This window comes from Heloderma suspectum, chromosome 1 (genome assembly GCF_057233095.1).
Source record: "Heloderma suspectum isolate Gila_16-S chromosome 1, 16-S_ref, whole genome shotgun sequence".
NCBI lineage: Eukaryota > Metazoa > Chordata > Lepidosauria > Squamata > Helodermatidae > Heloderma > Heloderma suspectum.
The window spans coordinates 317,051,879-317,073,443 of NC_139458.1; positions in this window are offsets into that span (position 1 = coordinate 317,051,879).

Below are 21,565 nucleotides of genomic sequence, written 5' to 3' on the forward strand. Positions count from 1 at the left end.
GTGCGCCACCAAAAGAACCCCCCACCCCACAGGGCTACCAGTCTCCCCACACAGGGGTTGGCAGCAGCTCTCCAGGGTTTCTGGCAGTATTCTCTCCTCGCCCTAGCCGGGGAAGCCGGGGATCAAACCTGAGACCTTCTGCAAACAAAGCAGGGGCTCTTTGAAGTGCTCAAAGGCCCCAGTCACCAAATCTTGGGCAACCCAGGCCTCTGCAAAACTCAGCTCAGGCCGAGATTTGCCCTCTCTGCTCCTTCAAGGGGGGGGGGGCGACCAAGAACGCTGAAGGAGCTGAAACATCTACTGTGACTCCTATCCGTGCTCCGGCACACACACACACCAGCCCCTGCTGGAGGGCGGGCAGCAGGAGAGCCGCTAACACCCTACTGTCCCAGAACCATCGCTGGGAGCTGTTGCTCTCACTGCTGCCGCAGCCGCAGCAAGACCCAGGCTGAAAAGTGGCCACCCAGCCGGGGAGGTGCTCAGTGGCAGGAATGCCGCCGCTGCTCAAGCAGCCATTATGCCAAAAAGCAGCTGCCCCTGAATCGCAGCTCGCTGGCCGATGCTGCTCGAAAGGCTGGCGCGCAGGCCGACGCCTTATCCACGGCGGCCACAGGAGAGAGCTGCTCCTCATGCTCAAGGAAAGACGCCACCTTTCTCCTGGCTACAGGAGTGTGCGCCACTCTCCTTGCAGCCACACTGCAAAGAGGTGTTGAGGAGGGGCACCAGAGAGCAAAGAGAGCCTCTCGGTCCCCTCCCACCCCTGGTGGTGCTGTGGTCCTCTTACCACAGTGCCACTGGGGTCTCATAGACTCATAAACTCATAGGGTTGGAAGGGGCCTACAAGACCATCAAGTCCTACCCCCTGCTCAGTGCAGGAAGCCTGATTCCCAGGCAGTCTCCCATACAACTCAAGTACTAACCCGGGCTGACCCTGCTTAGCTTCCGAGATCAGACGGAGAGGCAAAGATCGTTTCTGGTCTGTCAATGGTGGCCACCCATGTCTCCTCAGCCCACTCCTGCCTGCAATGCCCCCCACCCCTGCGGCCACACAAGCCGGATGTGGGGTAGGGCATTTCTCACAATACCTTTCGAAGCACAGGTAATAAAGGCATTTTACATATTATTAGATGAAGCCATTTCCCTCCTTTTTATTGGAACTTTTTTTTATCTGTATAAAACAAAGGCTGAAACTATTACTCTGTGCTAAGCCGGGACCTGATTTTTATCCACAGCAAAGAAGGAAGATTCTACAGTCAGTTAAATTCCATTGCTAGAGGAAAGCTCTTGAAGTCAAATGACCATGATTATCAAATCACCACAAAGAACTCACTCTAGGCTACAGTATCAATACATCATTTCTTTTAGATTCTGATTCAGTTTGACTGCTGTGAAGTTTGTTGTGGTTGTTGAACATATCACATGACCAGAAAACCTGAGGCATAAAAGATAGCTGAAAGGTGACTCGAGGCATTAACAATGACTAAAGAGATTTTCTCTCTCTCTTTTTTAAAGTGTTGTTTCAGAAGATTATGGCGGAAACTGCAGCATGAGCTACAGTAGCACAGAAAATAAACAGAAAATATGTTTCAAAAGAGATTCCATTTCTGTTTTCCACCTCTCCCCGACTCCTAAATAGGGATGTATGAAAGTGACTTACCTTTTCGCGGATTCTGTTCATGGTGGGGCGGGAGGTGTTCCGTCCCTCCCCTCGGAATCCTCGATGGGGGGGGCAATCCGGTCCTCCCCCCCAGAATCCTCAACTGCCGGCTGTGCTCTGCGGATTTCTGGCCGCGGAGGGCTCTGGGTAACAAAAACAACAACAACAAAAATGCGTAAGCAAATGGCGGCAGCTACGGTCGCCGCCATTTGTGTTCCTTATTTTTTGCCTTCTTAGTCTACATCATTATTTACGTAGACGAAGACGAAGAAAAGAAAAGGGAATGCAAATAGCATAGTCGGCACTATTTGCGTTCCTCTTTCTTTTCTTTGTCTTAGTCTACGTAAATATTGATGTAGACTAAGACGGCAAAAAATAAAAAACGCAAATGGCGGCTGTAGCTGCCGCCATTTGCGTACGTGTTTTTTGTTTTTAAACCCAGATGTGATAGGCTACGTAAGTCTTTATGTAGCCTATCATGTCTATGGGGGAAAAAAAAAAGACACAGAGTGCAAATGGCAGCGGTGGCAGCCGTTCGGAAGACCAGCCGCTGATGCTGACGTTGATGCCGAAGCCGCTGCTGGAGCCGCCGCCATCCGGAACATCCACCCCAGGTAAGTCTCATCCCGGGGGGATCCGCGGGGGGCAGAGGGGTAGCAGGCTGTTCCGTGATGGATTTCGGGCCTCACCGAGATCCGTCGCAGAATTCTCTGACATCCCTACTCCTAAATCTCATAGGAGCAAAGAGCTAAATTTCCCTGTTTGAACAACACGTGAACCAAAAGATGTATTTCTAACTGTCCTTTAATTAGATTCTGCTGAACTTAGGGGTGTACAAAACCCCACTCACCTGCATCCATGGGGGGTCCGCTGGGGAGGAGGTGATCCGTTCCTCCCCCCAAGAATCCTCCCCGGCTAGCGCCACTCTGCGATGACTCTGCAGAGCCACCAGCCAGGCCCTTCCACAGCCGGACCTCCATCCACTTCTGGGCTGCTGCGGCCGCAAATGGCATCCTGCATAGGGGATGCCATTTGCTTCCCCCCTGTAGCCATGATAGGCTATGTAAATACTTACGTAGCCTATCACGGCAAAGAGCAGGGATGCAAATGGCGTCAGCTATGCCATTTGCATCCCTGCTCTTTGCCATGATAGGCTACACAGATATTTATGTAGCCTATCATGGCTTAAGTGGGGAGGCAAATGGCATAGTGGACACCATTTGCATCCCTGCTCTTTGCCGTGATAGGCTACGTAAATATTTATGTAGCTTATCACTGCTAAAGGAGGGACGCAATGGTGTCCTCCATGCAGGGCAACATTTGCGGCCGCACACCAGAGCAGGAGACTGCAGCTACTGGATCCAGACCTGCTGGAGGCAAGTAGGATCCAGTCCGCGGGGACTTCGCGAGGTGGCGGGGGGAGCAGTCCGTTCCGCCATGGACTCCAGAGGGGTCTGGATCCTTTAGAATCCAGCCTCACTGGAGTCCGTGGTGGAATTCTCCGCCATCCTAGCTGAAGGTTTTGTGAACAAAAGATTATCTCCTACCTAAGCCTCAAACAGGGTTAAAGATGCTGTCAACCACTAAGCAAAAGTTCCTGAGACAGAAGAGTTTCCAAAACATGAGAGCAATACAGATACCTTGATGTATGGATTCTAATATTTGAAAACTGATTAGTTATTGGAGAACATATTTTATAATGTCATTATCAGGAAAATATTCTAATACAATATTAGTTTGTGTTTCCATCCAAGAAGAATTATGCCATGTACCTAGGGATGTCGGAGAATTTCTCCACGAATCTCCAGGAGGCCGAATGCCGGCGCATTCGCCCCCCCCAAATTGGTGGAGAAATGGTCCGCCACCCCCCCTGCCACCCCCCCGGAATGGGACTTACCTTTGGTGAATGTCCCTGGTGCTGGCGGCTCCTGGCGGCGGTGCGGCGGCAGCGCGGCGGCAGCAGTGGCTGGTCTTCTGACCAGCTGCCGCTGCCACCATTTCCCAGTAAAAAACAACAACAACAACAAACGTGATAGGCTACGTAAAGATTTACGTAGCCTATCACGCCTAGATTTTCAAAAACCACCGTGATAGGCTACGTAAATCCTTATGTAGCCTATCACAACTGACTTTGGGGGGGGGGAAAGCACATACGCAAATGGCGGCGCCCATGGCCACCGCCATTTGCATACACGCTTTTTTTCCCCCAAAAGTCAGCCGTGATAGGCTACATAAGGATTTACGTAGCCTATCATGGCTGACTGCAGAGACGCAAACGGCGTGGCTACGGCCGCCGCCCTTTGCGTCCCGGCAGAAGACGAGATTCACGGCCGGAGGGACGGGGCACCTCCCCCCTGCCCAGAATTTCAGGGGGAGGGATGGAGCACCTCCCCCCCACCGCGAAGCAAGCTGCGGGATAAGGTAAGGGATTTTCATCCATCCCTACACATACCAAATCGAATTGTCCCTACCTCAGCAACTTTTCTTATAAGCCTCAAATACACAGCTAGTGTAGTGGATAAGAGTACTCTACACTTGGAAACCAAAGGTATTATGTTCAAACAATTTTTTAACTTACTCTTCTATACTTCAGTGTGGCCATTGTTAGGTGATTTGTTTTCATGCAATTACAACACCTTTAGCCCATTATTTATTGGTTATGAATGGATTATCTTCACTGTCAAAGTCCAGTAATATTGAAAGGATATTAAAAATGGCATTTATTTATTTGATATATTTATAGGTCACCTTTCAGGGCCATGCCCTCACAAAGCAGTCTACATATAAGAAATGCACGTACATTAGACACATAGTCTGGAGTGGGAGCTAGTGGTGCTGGTAGTAGGCTGTATAGGCCTAAAATAAATGTGAATAACTGCGTAGTAAACTGCAACTATACACACACACAGACACACACAGACACAGACATGCACACATGCACACACACAACATATTCTCATGTCTGGCTATACATACAAATCAAGTAGCCAGAAGCATCAGGGAGTTAAACAACTGGAACTAAAAACAGCTAGACATATATCAATCAACCCTCCAGTTTCTCAAGACACAGGGCCCTTCTGCAGTCTGGCTCAGGTAAAAAAAAATGTAAATTCCAAATTAAAATAGAAGGTTTTCCTTCATGACTCATGAAATTGTATGTATGTGAAAGAAGATCCATGTTATAAGTTGTACTGCCCCTCCCCCAGATTACAGAGAAGGAGAACATAGGTCAAAACAAATTCATGGAACAATAGAACAATAGGATGGGATAATTGATTCATCCATACATAAGCTGTGAAATTTATTCTTTACTAGAAGACCGTATTTCAACACAGAATAAGCAAACCAGGCATGGGATAGAAAGTTGGAGTCCAGACATTTGTTCATTCCTGCACACAATTGAATCAATCCAAGGGTAGATTTCTAGTAATAGCCAGGAAAGTGCATGCTGAAGGTATGTATTTAGTAAAACTTTGCAGAAATAATCCCTATGCCATAGGAAAGGGTTAGTGTACCCATCCCTCAAGCCCAGAATAGGGACATTATCTGGATCAATGTGGTGCGAGATAACTCCCACTGAAGGCTAGATACCCATGAACTTTTGCTATGCCAACTAAGAGTAGATAATAAGATCTATGCTACTTATATGTGAATCACCCAGCAGTAGTGTGGTGCTGTAGAAATGTGTGGTCGCGCGCCCCTTCCAGAAACCAGCATTTTCGTGCATGTTGGGGCTTGTCCCTGGAACAGCTATATCACGGGTGTGTGTAGACCCGGAATGGTGGGACTGGGCCTGCACAGGCTAGGGCCCAGTGGGGCTTTCAACGTGCATACCACCCCTGTTGCACTATACATAACTGAGATTGCAGTTGTGGATTGTGTCCAAATTATGCTGTGCTCACTTAAGAAAGATCATGCAGAGCTTTCTACAAACATGATTTCAAGATGAGTTAAGAGAGCAGTGAGCTTCTTAAATACATCTCAAAAAGGGATTAATACTGGACATTCCTTTGTTTATCCAATTATTTATGTAAATAAGTAGATTTGATTAAAATATATATATTTAAAGCTTTTACTCTGAAATGTAAAGAATTAATTCAGATCAGGAATAAGCATTAGAATTCCATCAGCTTCCATTCCAAGTAAAATGATTGCTGTTTAAATTACTAAGATCCTTTACTAAATAATTCAACTTGCAAAGGGCATTATATCAACCTACACTATAATAAGGTATTAAGAACTTACAGAGGGAAAACAAATAAAATAAAAGTCATTATGCTAAGATGCATAAGTACCTAGTAAAATGGAAATAAATGTCTATTTAGAGAGAAGTAAGGGTCAATCAAGTAATGGTAAGCGGTGGTACTTTTTCATAATGTTGAAATCCAGATGATTGGTGTAATTTGACATAAAACAAACTGATAAATGTCAAATTTAAATGAAAACTTTCAAAAGGTATTTTTCAATGTAGTTTGTGTTTTCACTCTTAAACCTTCAAACTGGGCTGCCATTTTCATCAGGATAGTGGTAGTTCAGGATATCCATTACATGGTAAACACTATTTTAATGTCAAACTGATATTTAAACATATTCCAACCTGCATTAATTTTAAGCTATTTTTTCACTCAGTGATATATTGCACTTGTTGAATATAAAAATGAGACAAAAGAGAACATCAGCATAAAGCTTTATGCTACTAGCATGGTTCCTTTAAAGAAAAATGATAACATGAACTGAGGAACTCTTATTCTTCTACAGGACAAAACTAAATGTTACTGGGGGCATGAGACTAATGCCAAAAATTGCATCTTGTGTCAAGTTCTCCTGCCTTTCCTCCATAACATCACAAAGAATAATGCTATCGATGGCTACTGGTGAGGATAGCTATATATTATCTCCAGTATTAGAGATAATATGCCTCTCAATAACAATTGCTAGAGATATGAGTAGGAGTGTACTATTTCCCTCATGTCTTGCTTGTGGATTTCCCACAAACACCAGATTGACCACTGTGGGAACAGAATGCCAGACTAGATAGGCCTTTGGCATGATCCAGCATGGCTCTTCTTATAGAGTCCAATGCAGAGCTTTGCAAGTGAACGTTAGTGTTCTGAACAGAGATGTGTACACCTCTTGCATCCAATTCAAAATGGGCCTGTTTCAATCAGTTTAATATGGAGAATATCTGACAGCTATCAGGAATTAATCCAGTTTAAAATTGGTTCGATATTGACTCAGTGAGCTTCTGGGCTCCATTACACTCCCGATGGTGTAACTGGAAGTATGATAGGATGCCTTTCCTGGCAGCAGCAGAAGGTGTGCACTTATTGAATTTTTCCCCTGTTATATAGTTGCTAACAACTCAGAGCTTCTGTCAAGAAAAATAAAACAATACCTGGTTGCAAATGTAGCCAGTTCCTGTTATGGATGCGGCCATGTTTGTTTAATTACTGCAGCAACTTCTAATGTGTCAATCACTACATTATAGGCAACAAGCAGGCTACATTACAGTACTCTATGTGAGGCCATCTTAAAGATGGTTTAGAAATTTCAATTGGTACAGAATATGGCAGCAAGAATGCCTTTGGGGGCCAGGTGGTTGGAACATGTTGCACTAATTCTGCACTGAATATAGTGGCTATCTGTTTCTGGGCCCTATTTATTTATTTATTTATTTATTTATTTATTTATTACATTTATATACTGCCTAATAGCCGAAGCTTTCTGGCCAGTACACAAAAATTAAAACCACAAATTACAGCATAATATACAATATAAATTATAAAAGCTTATTAAAACTATAGTATAAAAGCAGAACCAGAATAAAACCTAGCAGCACATACAAAGATTTAAAATACAATAGCAAATTTAAAACAGCATAACTAAAAGAGTAGAATGCTAAAATGCCTGAGAAAACAAAAAGGTGCAGTTTTGGCCTTTTAAAGCCCTAACTGGTTTGGGGCCAAGTTATCTGAAGGACCACATGAGCCTATACAAGTTTTAAAATCAACTTCTGAGACCAGTCAATAAGAAACATCAGAATCAGATTGATGGTTAAATGGGACAGGGCCTTTTTGGTGGTGAACCTGCACTTGTGGAATTCCCTTCCCCGGGAAATGCTTATGGCCCCATCATTGTTGTTTCTAACAGAACACTTAAGATATTTTTATTTTGATCTGCATTTGATTAAATTGCCGTAATTGTCACTATTCATCTTTAAAGATGGTTTAATGTGGTTTTTTATAGTAATATCTTTTGGACCCCACCTCATGAGGACAATGTGCCTGAAAAGTGGTTTAAAAATATTTTAATAAATAAAATGTATTTAAAAATATGTACAGTATTCTATAACCTCCAAAATGGCAGTGGCACATCAAGATACAGTGGGTAAAGACTGTGAAAGCAGGGAATAAGTGGGTCCCTTTTGTTCATAGTTGGACTTCAATGTCCATGAGAAGGAAACTTGCTTTTATTTTTGTCTTTAGTTTGGTTTTATGATATTATTGACCTAAATCTTGTATGTGTGTGGGTGGGGGTGGGGGGAGCACTAGCCAGGTTCAGTCAAAGGGCTAATAATTTAGTTAGAAGTTTAGTTAGAATGAAACAAGTTTCGTTAGAATGTAGAAGTCAGAAAGTTTTGCTCAGGAAGCCAAAAGATTATAAAGTTCAACAGAAGGACAAAAGAAGAGAGAAACATTTGAACTTAGGAAACAGAAACTTAGTTTGGAGAAATGAATGGGAAACTACCGTCCTGATTGGCTTGAGTTAGAGGGAGAAAAAATAATGTTAGAGATATAAGCCAAAGAGAGAGTGAGAAGGAAGGAAGGAAGGAAGGAAGGAAGGAAGGAAGGAAGGAAGGAAGGAGCTAGCAACAAGCCAGCCAGCCAGAGTCTTTGAGCAGGGATGGACAGAAAGTAGATTTCCAGATGTTTTGGACTTCACCTCCAAACATCATTGGCCATGATGGCAGAGGATTCTGGAAGTCTGAAGTTCAAAACATCTGGAAATCTACATTCTGCCCACCCCTACCCTAAAGGAAAGAAAGAGTTAGAGCTGATGGAATTGGAGAACTGAATGAGAGAGCTGGACCAATGACAGTAAAATAGTGCTTGGATAAAGGACGAGGATAAAATAGTGACACAGTATAATTAGGTTAGCTGGAATGTATTTATCCCTAGTTGTTTTATTATCGTATTGCCACTCAGTGTGTGTGTGTGGATGTGTGTGTGCGCACGCAGACGCGCACATCCATTCAGATTTTAACCCTTTTTCCTATTGACATTTTTCTTCAGTAAACATGAATCCTTATTATTTGAAACTTTGCCATTTTTCTTTTTTGAATTACGCACCCCACACCTAATAGCCAATTCCCACACTACCTAAAGGAGATACCTGAGACCTAGAGAGTGTTACGGCTGGTTTGGTGGAAGTAGCCAGAGAAATAAAGATGTCCCTGATGACAGGAAGGGAAGAGCCAAAAGGAGTGTGGGGACACTATTTTGCCTAGTTTCCCTTCCACCCACAGAACAGGTTGTTGTTGCCAGTCCATGACAGTATGATTATAAACTTCCAAATACAAACAGTAGAAATTCATACAAAGAGCAGTACTAGCTGCAATGAAAAGCCCTAGTTTTTTCATCCTAGCCAGAACTGACGCCAGCCAGTACTGGCATATATATATATCTATATATATATCTATATATATATATATATATATGACACTGCATCAGATCATTGATCCCCTGTGCTCACTACTGCTTTAGTGACCTTTAGCAGCTTGCCTGTGTTTCCATCAGGGCATCATCAGCATTTCCCATTCCTGTAGAACCTTTCAACTGGAGATTCCAGGGACCGAACATGAAACCTTTCAGTCCAGAAGACGAGCTCTGCCTGTGAGCTATCCTTCCCCACTCTCCTCTCCATATGCCAGCACTATAAAGCACTGTCAAACATATGCACAGTAATAAGTTGTGCTTAAAATGTGCTAGATCTTGCTGCCTTGCTGCTAAACAAACCTGTGCAATTATATATGACTTAAATGTCTGCAATAAAACTCTAGGAACTGTCCATACGCTAGTAGTAAATACTTTTCAACCTGCTGGTGGGCAGGGGAGAGGGGGTCCTCTAGTCTAAAAAATGATCTCACAAGACTCAGTGCTGCCATGAATCTTCTATTAAGAAATCAAGATGATTGCCCTTGATTAGAATTGTCAATGTTTTTACAGGTGCGCTTGAATTGGTAATTGCTTTGCTTTTTAAAGTGACAATCAATCATTTCAACTACCCTTCTGTCTCCTCCCCCTCCACCCAACTTTAAGTCAATGACTGAAAAATATTTTTTATATTAACCACACACAAAAATCCTATATCTCCTCCCCCACATTCTTGTAAATGATGAGTACACAGGTACGGCACCATGTTTGAACTCATCATATTTGATTCATCTCTTTCCACGGCCCTGAATCTTGATGGCTTCTGATGTTTTCTTTCCTATTGGAAAAAGTGACATGAGCTGTCATATATACTTCCAATAATACATATCAGGTACAGTCTAACAGCCTGAACAAATGGAAAACTACCAAATATTTCTTCAACTTTGCCTATACCTACCCGGGTGTTGCTATGGTTTCTAGCTGGGTAGGCAAAAGTAACATGGCCTGCGTCTGACAAGTGTGTTGACAAGGATTAATGTGCCTTGTGCAAATAGTAATAAGGTACGTATCCCAATTGTTACAGTATTACTACTACTACTACTACCCCCTTTTTGTGAATAATTGTGCACAAACACGAGCAGAGTATCAGGGCCAATGTCACTAGGCTGACTTCAGCTGATATCCTATATCCACTTACCTGGGAGTAAGCCCCATTATACTCAGTGATATTAATTCTGAGGACTCATGTATAGGACTGTGTCATTAAGTACCATTTTGTGCTGGGATGTAAGTAATGTGCAGTACTATCCTATGCTGTCTACTCAAAAGTAAGTGCAATTGGACTTTGTCAGGCAAGTATGTAGCTTTTGAGTCTGATTGTATGCATGTTTACTCAGAACTAGAGCTGTGCCAGAAATTTTGCCAACATATTTTTGACCATTCTCATTCAATTTGATAGAAATGCAATTGCTTTTGATAGGAAATTCAAAGGAGGAGAAATTTCAGAGAAATTCTCATGGGTTTGGTTCACATTTCTTGTGTTTAGCTTATTTATGAGGTGGCTGAGGCGTGTGTGCAAGTGTCCTATCTTTCATTGCACAATCATCTCTTTGCAGCCTGTAGCCTCCTTGGCTTCCCACACTTGCTGCCCTGGGAAGACATCATGAGGTAATTCCTCTCATAAGGCTTTTTCATATCAGGAAGTACAGGCAACCTAGTAGGTTGCAGAGCAATGAAGAGATGTGTAATAGAAAGAGAAACACACACACACACACACACACACACAGTATCCTTGGCCACCTCACAGTGATTAGCTAAGGTCAACAACTCCACCAAAAGAAATCCAAAAGAAATTGTAAAATGCCCTGAGAATGAGGCAGAAAAATAGAAGGCACATTCAGGGGGGAAAGAAAACTTTCAGGAAATTAGAGGTTAGATTTTGGCACAGTACTAGCTCCATGGTTTGTCTGTTAGTTTACTTATTTATTACATGTATATCTTCACCATTATTTTTGTAGGGGCTGCATTCCCTCCCCACTCTCCCCTAATGCCCTGGAATGATACTAGGAATAGGTTATTGTGGAGGATGCAGAGTGGGGGCCATACTAGGGATGAGTGAACTTACCATAGCTCACCCACGTGTCACTCGTTGAGCCCCTCTCTCTCGCCGAGCCACCATTCTGCATAAAAATGGCATCTTGTCCATTTTTGTAAATAACCATGTACACAAATGGTGACCGTAATGGTCTATTTCTGCCTGTAATATTGCATAAATGGCCCATTTATGGCCACCATTTGCATAAATTATTCTTTACAAAAAAAAGCTGAAATGACATTATTATGCAAACTGGCAGCTCAGCGAGGGCGTGGGCAGCTACGTGCTTGCCTGACTCGGCACACACTAAGTCGGGCAAGTGCAGGGATCCATGGACTGGCATCCAAGGGGCCGAGCAGGTGAGAAATCGCCTAGCCCTAGCATCAAGCCCCAACCAGACACCCGTGCCATCCCTAGGCCATGCTGCCAGTACAGTTGATGCTGTTGCCACTTGCAGTAGCAGTGCAAAAAACAACAACCACACACAAAACCCAACAAAGCAAAACAAAACAAAGGGGAAAAAAAGACAGAAAGAAGCTGTGCTTTGTCATGTTGATCCCTACCCTACTTTGAAAAAATGTTGGAGACTTTCTTATCCCCCTGGACAAATTTGGTGAAATTGTCCCTCCAGTTTCTCTGCCCACAAATAGGTGAAGAATTTTGAGAGGACATTTGCACAGAACTCTACTCAGAACTCCTACTAAAGCCCAAATCACATGTTATGCCAGGGACATTTTTTAATACCTAAATGCAGTGCTGTGTGTGTGTGTGTGTGTGTGTGTGTGTGCGTGCATGAGAGAGAGAGAGAGAGAGAGAGAGAGAGAGAGAGAGAAAGTGCAGTGACCACCATGGGGAGATGTATTGTATTTCTATTTAAATTATAGGATTTCTAAATTTGTATGTGTACATATAAGCACATGCATATCTGTTATCACTCCTGTCCTCTTTTTTGCTGACAGTAGAAAGCTGTTTTCTGGTCCCACCCAATCTTCTTCTACCCTCAGCCCCTTCTGTTTCATTCTTTCTCTTCCCTCCCAGCCCCTAGCCTTGCCATTTATTTCTTCAGCCCTTAAACTTGCTCTTTCTCCCTCTTTCCAATCCCTAGCTTTGCTCTTAATCTCCCCTCCTAGAGCCTAGCATTATTTCTCCCTCATCCTAGCCACCAGCCTCACCATTTCTATCCTCCTCCGTCCCTAGCTTTGCTCTTCCTCTCCCACTCCTTAACCTTGCTCTTTCTCCCTCTTCTCCAGCCCCTTCCCTCACCACTTTTCTTTTCTTTCCCTTCCCAGCCCATTTCCTGGGACAGTATAAAATTTGGAATGGCCCCTTTATTTTTAAAAAAAATATACCAAAAAATGACATGTAGAGAGACTTGAGAACAATATTGTAGGACTGAAACCCTTCCAATGTTATATTATTATTAGCCCCATAATGCCCACAACCCATCCAGAAGGGAATGGCCCAGAATGCCAACTCCCAAGGGTTTTTCCAATCACTGTCCTTTCAGGGAGGCTACATATGGGACAGTCAGTTGGCCAGTATAGTTGAGATGGGGTAGGGCAGGAACAGGACTGTGGGATGGCCATTCTTCCAATGCAACCATGTCTCTCAATATGAAAAAAAAAAAAAAGGAAAAAGCCTGATATTAGATGGAGTAAGACCAGAAAACTGTGCAAACAGATTTGTATGCCCAGGGGGATTTTTAATCCCTCCTACCAAAGAGCATTCCTATTTTTGATATCTCAAAGGATTTCAGAAGCAGTGAGTGAGTGATGTTACATAGTAGAGGCTGCTGTTAAAAGGGGGGGAGGGGGTGATTAAATATCTCATAGAGCATTCACCTGCCTAGCAGTCTATATTGTGACCATGGTCAATAATTAAAATGAGGCACAATAGCATGTACAAAAAGTGTAGTTGTAGGAGATACAATAGAAGTCCAAACCACTCAATAGACATCACGAAAGTATAAGGAATCCATTTGCTTCTGTCATCATCCTCATCAGACTGTAGCACATTGTGCTGGAGAAACTAGTCTGATATAAGGATGGATGTATCTGTCAATTTCCCTTTTTCCCACATTCAATTTTTTAAAAATCCTTTCTATTCCTTTCATGACAAAATTTGTGAATTTTTGTTAGTTCTTATCCAAAAATGAACCAAACAAAATTGTCACCTGCACTGGCCAAATTCAATAGGCACAGCTATTCCCACCATGGAGAGAATCATGTTATACTTGTACTTGCTTACCATGTCACTGTTAAAGATGAGGAGCCTGCCAGAAAAAGAGGTGGCAACTCTAATTCAACATCACATTGAATACCCAGCAATTCAAACCCAAACTTTTAAGAGCTATACACTCAAAGCCCTGTGCCTGGATTCACAATTTCTTTGTGAAACCCTAACCCTAACCCTTTCCATCCCATTTACGAAGAAATTTGCAAATGTTGGTAAATTCTTATCAAAAACTGAACTAAATGAAATTCTCACCCATCCTTTGTCTGATCTGATATTTTTAGTGGGTGACATCTTTGATACCTTTAAGACTAACGGGTACAGCAAGAATTCAGGAAAAAAAACACATAATGTGACATTATGTACACATAATTCCCTTTACTGATAATCTTACTTTTTAAAAGGGAAATTTCTAGTTCTTATAGCTGAAAACACATACTTAAAAGGCAACGCCTGCTGAAATCTCAGATGCCAGACTGAGAGGTGGCTGAAATGAACTTCCCTGCATAACTTGAAATTTCCCATGTCTTGGAGAAAAAAAACAGAAATATGCAAAACAGAAAACCCCCTAAAAGATAAATTATGCAAAATAAAATAAATTATGCAACAATTTATAAAGGTTTGCATAATTCAGCTTAGGGGGAGGGCAGAATTTTAATTTTTTATTTCAGCACAGAGTGCATACTGCCTTGGAGGTAGGTTCTTTTAGTTGGATTCAGTTGGGGAATGACATTCAGGACAAGGCTTTTCTGCCTGGACAATCTCCAGAAAGAAAAGGGTGGGACAACAATGCTAGACTGAACAAGGACCACATTTATGTAATCTTAATTCAGGATCTGCAGCGGACATGAAATGTGCAGGAGATACCACACTGTGTCCTGCAGGCAACAAGACTGAGTTCTATTCAGTCAAGCCATACCCCACCCAAGGGTTGGAAAATGTATTCCTGCCTTGTCTCTTGGGCTACAAGCAGGTGTGGAAGGTGGCTTCCTTGAGTCATCCCCTCCCAGGGCCCTATAACTCCAGGCTCATGAGACAGGTTAGCTCCAAAGGCAATCCATACCTTATCCATGGGTCCCACAGCCATGAGCAGCACCTCAATATAAAGGTGCCAAAGGGTGCTCACCTAATTGTGTCCCTTCTTGACCAAGCCCAACAATTTAACCTAACTGAGCAGCCACTCACCTAGCAACAAACCTGAACCCTACCTGCCCATGAAGAATAGGTGGGGGGAAAACCACACTGACCGGGTCAGTTTGCTGGTGAGCAACATATTCCCATGTGGCCTCCAAGAAGGATGACCAGCTAATCTTGCATGGAGAATAGGGTGTGCAGGAGAGGGGCTGCTGTAGTGGAAAAAAAGGCCTGGTGCTGGAAGAAGTGGCCTGTAGGGATGTCAGAGAATCCTTCCGCGGATCTCAGTGAGGCCGAATGCCGGTGCATTTGGCCCCCCGAAATCCATGGCAGAACAAAGCCCCCGCCCCCCCAACCCACGAAAGGCGCGTGAAACGGAGCACTTACCTGCTGCTGTCCGCGGTGACTTGCGAATGGCGGCCGCCCTGCGGCCGCCATTCGCTTCTTCATCATAGCCGTGATAGGCTACGTAAGTATTTACGTAGCCTATCATGGCAAGCCCCCCCCAAAAAACAACATACACAAATGGCGGCGGCTATGGCAGCCGCCATTTGTGTCCCCTATTTGTAGCAGTTTTAGCCTACGCTATTTGCGTTCCCCTTTTTTTGCCATAATAGCCTACATAAATATTTACATAGGCTAAAACGGCTAAAAATAGGGAACGCAAATGGCAGCTGCCGTAGCCGCCACCATTTGCATATGCTTTGGAGGGGGGCTTGCCATGATAGGCTACTTAAATACTTACGTAGCCTATCACAGCAGCTTCGCTGGACGCAAATGGCAGCTGCTACGGCGGCTGCCATTTGCGTCCGCAGCAGCCCGTCCATGGCTGGAACTCTGGCTGCAGATGGGCCTGGCCGGTGGCTCCGGGGAGCTGGCCCAGGGAGGATTCTGGGGGGAGGGACAGAGCACCTCCCCCCACCACGAATCCAAGCCGTGAAAAGGTAAGTGACTTTCGTACATCCCTAGTGGCCTAGAAGGCAAAGCCCCACTCTTTCGTACATCCCTAGTGGCCTAGAAGGCAAAGCCTACAAGGCAAAGCCCCATTCTTGCATGATATGATGTGTGTCATCCTGACTTTACTTCCTGGCCAGAGCAGAACAGAACAGTTGTTATAATGACCACGATGAAGGCCGAAGAATGAAACTATGGTTCTGCTTAATGCCAAACATGTTAAAGGACTGCAATGAAATGAAGAACACAATTGATATTCTTCAATAAAGCAAAACGGAGAGAATTACGGTGCAACCTTATGCATGTTTCCTCAGAAGCAAGTCCCACTGTGTTCAGTGGGGCTTACCCTTTAGTAGGTTGTATTGGATTGCAGCCTCAGCTTTACATTCCTGAGCAATCACTTTCATGTGACAAGCTTCTGATTAATAAGATAAACATCAAGAAGAGCTGAAGTATAGCACGGTATGTCTGATCCTTGTCTTTTCATTTATAGCTAAATGAGATGATGAGCCTGTGGAAGTGAAGAGGTTTGCAAGATGTTTGTGAAGTGCAGAATCTAATCAAAATCTTGAAGGAAGATTTTCCTGCAGTTCGAAACAAGGTTAGAATTAGAAATGAATCATACGAGGCTTCTTCTCTTTCACAGGAGTTTCTGAGTTGCTGAAACACATAAGAGACTTCCCCTCTGTTAGACAATCCTCAAATTCCCATGAACTCTTTCATTTTTATACCATGGATCAAGGCTGGATTTTCAGGGAACTAAAAAAATAACATACAAAGCCCACATTTTTTTTTTCCTATTGATTAAGGAGAAAAATAGTTGAAGTTTTTTTTTTAAAGACGACAGAAGCTTTCAACACAGCATAATGTTTCAACTTCAGTAGTTTGTCAAAGGCAATCCTCAATGTTTTTCAACAGCTTAGTTTCTGCGATTTGCTAGGTTTTAAAGCTTAAAGAATTTGCTGCAAGCTTTTCTTCTATGTATTTTAGTCCCCTCTCTCCTGTCCTTCCTTCCTTCCTTCCTTCCTTCCTTCCTTCCTTCCTTCCTTCCTTCCTTTTGCCTCCCAAAACCTGTGGTCAAAGATGTTCCAATTGAAATGCTTTTCAAAATTCTTAACCTTTTCAGAGTGAATTATTGACCCTGGCAGTTTAATTTTCCTCAAAATATTCAGCCTTTACCCAAACAGCCCCAAGTTTTAATTACAATGCAAATGACGGCAAACGTCAGCAGCTTCTCCCCCTCCCTTGTGATCCTCTCAGAGAGATTAAAATGGCATAACTGTCTCTCTCAAACTATTCATTGTCACTATGGATGAGTTTTCTAAGATCATATTTACACAGGGCTTTCCTTGGGGACTGAGTACACACACCTGCTAGCGTTTAGTCTGCATTGGTTCCCCACCTGTGTGCACCACAGATGGTGACAAGAGCATGACTAGCACAGACTACACCAGGGATAGCCAATTGGCAGCCTGCAGGTCAGAGCCAGCCCAGAGACAATTTCATCTGGCACCTAACAGCCCTTACAGCTTTTAATGAAAAAAAAGAAATGGGAATTTGTAAGGAAAAAGCGAAAAATATATTCAGGCACTGACTTCATACTGTCATATTACAGCCTGTCTTTCTGATTTTGTGTGCAACACACGTGACATGTAAAAGTACCTGTTTGTATATCTGGATGTTATCTATTTGTATGCTCTAGAATTAGGATGCCCTTACTGCTATAGGGTGCCTACTCTGTGATGGAGCCTGGCTACTCATACATGTGGCAAAAGAACCGTCTTACCTCTGCACCCCCTTGAGAATACAGGAATTGTCCATCCCCGAGCTAGTCCATCTAAGATGTGGCGTTGTCATGATCCAGGGGACCTGCAGTAACCCGGAGAGGTGCCATCTGAGTCAGGCGAGTCAGTAGCACATAGTGACAGAGGCACTGGTGACTGAGGCCCTGAAGGTGAGCCTGATTTTTTCAGCCAGAGACCTCCCGAGGCAGACACTAATAAGCCAGGGCTCCAGCTACAAGCCTGATGCCACTGAGGGGCCAGTAACCTTGACCCAAAGGGCCTCATCCTCCACTGAGCCCACTCACCACTCCAGGCAGTGTACCCGATGACAGATTATAGAGAAGGGGGAGGGGAGAATGCCAGGTCCCATTAAAACTATCAGTCCTCAGTGATGGGATGAGGCCCAGGAGTGTAAGTCAATAGCCAGGCCCGGGGACTATATAAAAGATCAGTTTACACCAAGCACTTATTAAAATAAGGGCACAATCCTATGCATGTTTAGACAGAAAAAAAGTCCTACAATGGCTGGCTGGTGAATGCTGGGAGCTGTAGGACTTTTTGCTGTCAAAACATGCATAGGATTGTGCCCTAAGTTGTTGGCTCCCAGGGACCTGCCCTTGTTTCCTGATTCTACCTCTTGGTCTGCCCTTGCAAAAAGCTTTATTCAGGACGGAGTATTCAATCACCATGATGGGTCACTCCAGACAACTGAATGATGCAGAACAGAATTTCCAGCCTTCTGATATAGATGGTAGGAAACAACTTATGCCAAACCAACCACATTCTTCCGTGTTTCCCCCTCCCATATTTGATATTCATGATTGCAGTTTCTCATATAAGGTAGATAATATATTACATCTTTTGCTTAAAATAAAATGTAGCTTCATAAAAGTCACAACAACTGAAAGGAAGATGCTAGCTTAACCGCAAGCTCTGTAGGAAGCTACATAAACTCACAAACTACATCCTGTTTTTCTTCATCTCTGCACCAAGCAAAGCCTTTCATAAGTGTTCTGTCTTACTGACTTGTTCTGTATCTTATTATAACTGCTAGCTTAAAATGGAGGCTCTTTGGCCAAAGCTGAATGTTCATTACAGCTGTGACAATGGCTTCTGCTCTTTCCATCTCTTCTGCTATCTCCTCAGACTTTCCATCTATAGTGGATTGTCCCCTGTCTTCATTTTCAGATGAATTCTCTAGAATTGAGCCCGGAGATAGGAGAAGCTCCTGTAGTCTAAAGGGTGGGGTGGGAGTGGGGAACCAAACAACTACAAGGCAGCAAGTTAAGGCATTTCAGTAGCAAAACCTGCTTCTGTGTGCTAATTTTCAAAAGCCTGCTTGCAAAAAAGGTATCAGCCTAGATTGGTCTTTAGGTTTCATGAGCAGTACCATCTTTTAATAGTGAAAACTGTTTTGGATCATCAGTTGTAAAACAGGTACCAGGGATTCACCAAAAACTCTTTCAGAGAGCAAAACAGTGCTCACATTAGGGATGTACGAAAGTTCCGCCACAGACCTCGGGGAGGCCGAATGCCAGCGCATTCAGCCCCTCGAAATCGGTGGCGGAACGGCCTCCCGCCCCCACCCGGGATGGGACTTACCTTAGGTGGATCTTCCTGGCGGCGGCGGCGGCTCCGGCGGTGGTTCAGCGGCGGCCGGTCTTCCAACCGGCTGCTGCCGCCGCCATTTCCAGGTAAAAAACAAAACAAAACAAAAAAACATGATAGGCTATGTAAAGATTTACATAGCCTATCACGGCTAGATTTTAAAAAACAAACAAACACGCGTACGCAAATGGCGGTGCCCATGGGCACCGCCATTTGCGTTCCTTATTTTGGCACGTCTTAGTCTACGTAAATGGTTAAGATGGCGAAAATAAGGGGAACGCAAATAGCGTAGCGTCTACGCTATTTGCGTTCCCCTTATTTTCGCCATCTTAGTCTACGTAAATGTTTACGTAGACTAAGATGTGCCAAAATAAGGAACGCAAATGGCGGCGCCCATGGGCGCTGCCATTTGCGTACGCGCATTTATTTATTTATTTATTACTCAGCTGTGATAGGCTACGTAAACATTTTTGTAGCCTATCACAGCTGACTGCAGGGACGCAAACAGTGGCGGCTACGGCTGCCGCCATTTGCATCCCTGCTAGCCAGCGGCCGGATGTCTGGCCGCTGGCGGAGCTGGCCGGCGGCTCCGCAGAATCCCTGCGGAGCAGAGCCGGCCGGCCAGGATTCCAGGGGGGGAGGGACAGAGCGCCTCCCCCCCCGGCCAAGATTCCATGGGGAGGGATGGAACGCCTCCCCCCCAGCATCAGCATAATCCGCAAACAGGTAAGTGACTTTCGTACATCCCTAGCTCACATCAATAGCTACTCCATTCAACTCTGTACAAGGCCTTCTTCCATCAGGGGTACAAATTAAAAAGACAAGACACACAACAGAAGGAGAGTGGAAGTGAAAGGAAGAGGAGGGATATCAGTTCATCAAGGCCAGAATAAGGCAGAGAGAGATAAGTGGGCATTTAAATGGAGTTTGACCCAGGCCGATCTTTCTTTATGTGTGTGCCATGTGATGCTCACACAGGAGCATGTTACCTTCCCCATATTTGAGGATTTTCTTCCCTCTACATATGACTGGAATGGTGGCAAAAAGCCTAGGAAAGGGAGCTCTTGCCCCACTGCAGTGATATATGAATCATCAGCCCCCAAAATCTATATAGAGAAAAAATAAAGAAATAGTGGGACTAGCTACCCTCCAGTTTGATCATAGTATTATCTAAACAAGGTACCTCAAGAGTAACTTATGTTCTCCATCACATTTAAACTGATTAGATAGGTTCCTTATGATGATCACCAAGAGGTCTAGTGTGTCATTCTCATACGGATGGGTGAATCTGTCAGTTGCTTTTTCCCACATTCATTTTTTTTTAAAAATCTTGAACTCTTTGTCTCCTGAATATGAAAAAATGCAAATTTTAGTAATTGCTTATTTAAAAAATTGAAACAAAATTCTCACCCATCTACGCCAGCCAAAGTAATAGGCAAAGCGAATCTCAGCATGGAGAGCACCATGATGCACCTGCCTAACATAGAGCTGTTAAAAATGAGGAGACTGTCGGAAAAAAGTGGTGGCAACCCTAATTCAGCACTAACATGGTTGAATAAAGAAGGATTCAACCCCAGTCATTTAAGAGTCAAGCACTCAAGGGCCTGGGCCAGAACGTACAACTCTGTCAGTTCCTGTTTCATTTGGATTTCTTAAAAAAATCTTGAGCTCATTTGTCACGAATATGGAGAACTTTGTGAATTTTTGTAAATTCTCATCAAAGCTGAACTGAAATGAAATCCCCACCCATGCCTAATAAGAGACTCGTCTTTTTAGTGTTTCAGAAGTGGCAATGAATATCGGTGTTCGTAAGTGTGCATGAAGTGCCTGCTCTCACTTTGTTGGAGACTAGGGATGGACGAAAGTCCCTTACCTTATCCCGCAGCTTGCTTTGCGGTGGGGGGAGGTGCTCCGTCCATCCCCCCGAAATTCTGGCTGGGGGGGAGGCGCCGCGTCCCTCTGGCCGAAATTCTGGCCGGGGGGAGGCGCCCCGTCCCTCTGGCCGCGAATCTCGTCTCCTGCCGGGACGCAAATGGCGGCGGCCATAGCCGCTGCCGTTTGCGTCCCTGCAGTCAGCCGTGATAGGCTACGTAAATCCTTACGTAGCCTATCATGGCTGACTTTGGGGGAAAAAAAAGCGCATACGCAAATGGCGGTGGCCATAGGCACCGCCATTTGCGTTCCTTATTTGGGCACGTGTAGTCTACATAAACATTTACGTAGACTACAGCGAAAATAAGGGCAACGCTATTTGTGTTGCCCTTATTTTTGCCGTAGTCTACGTAAATGTTTATGTAGACTACATGTGCCCAAATAAGGAACGCAAATGGCGGCGCCCATGGGCGCTGCCATTTGCGTACGCACTTTTTTTTCCCCCCCAAAGTCAGCCGTGATAGGCTACGTAAGGATTTACATAGCCTATCATGGTGTTTTTTGAAAATCTAGCCGT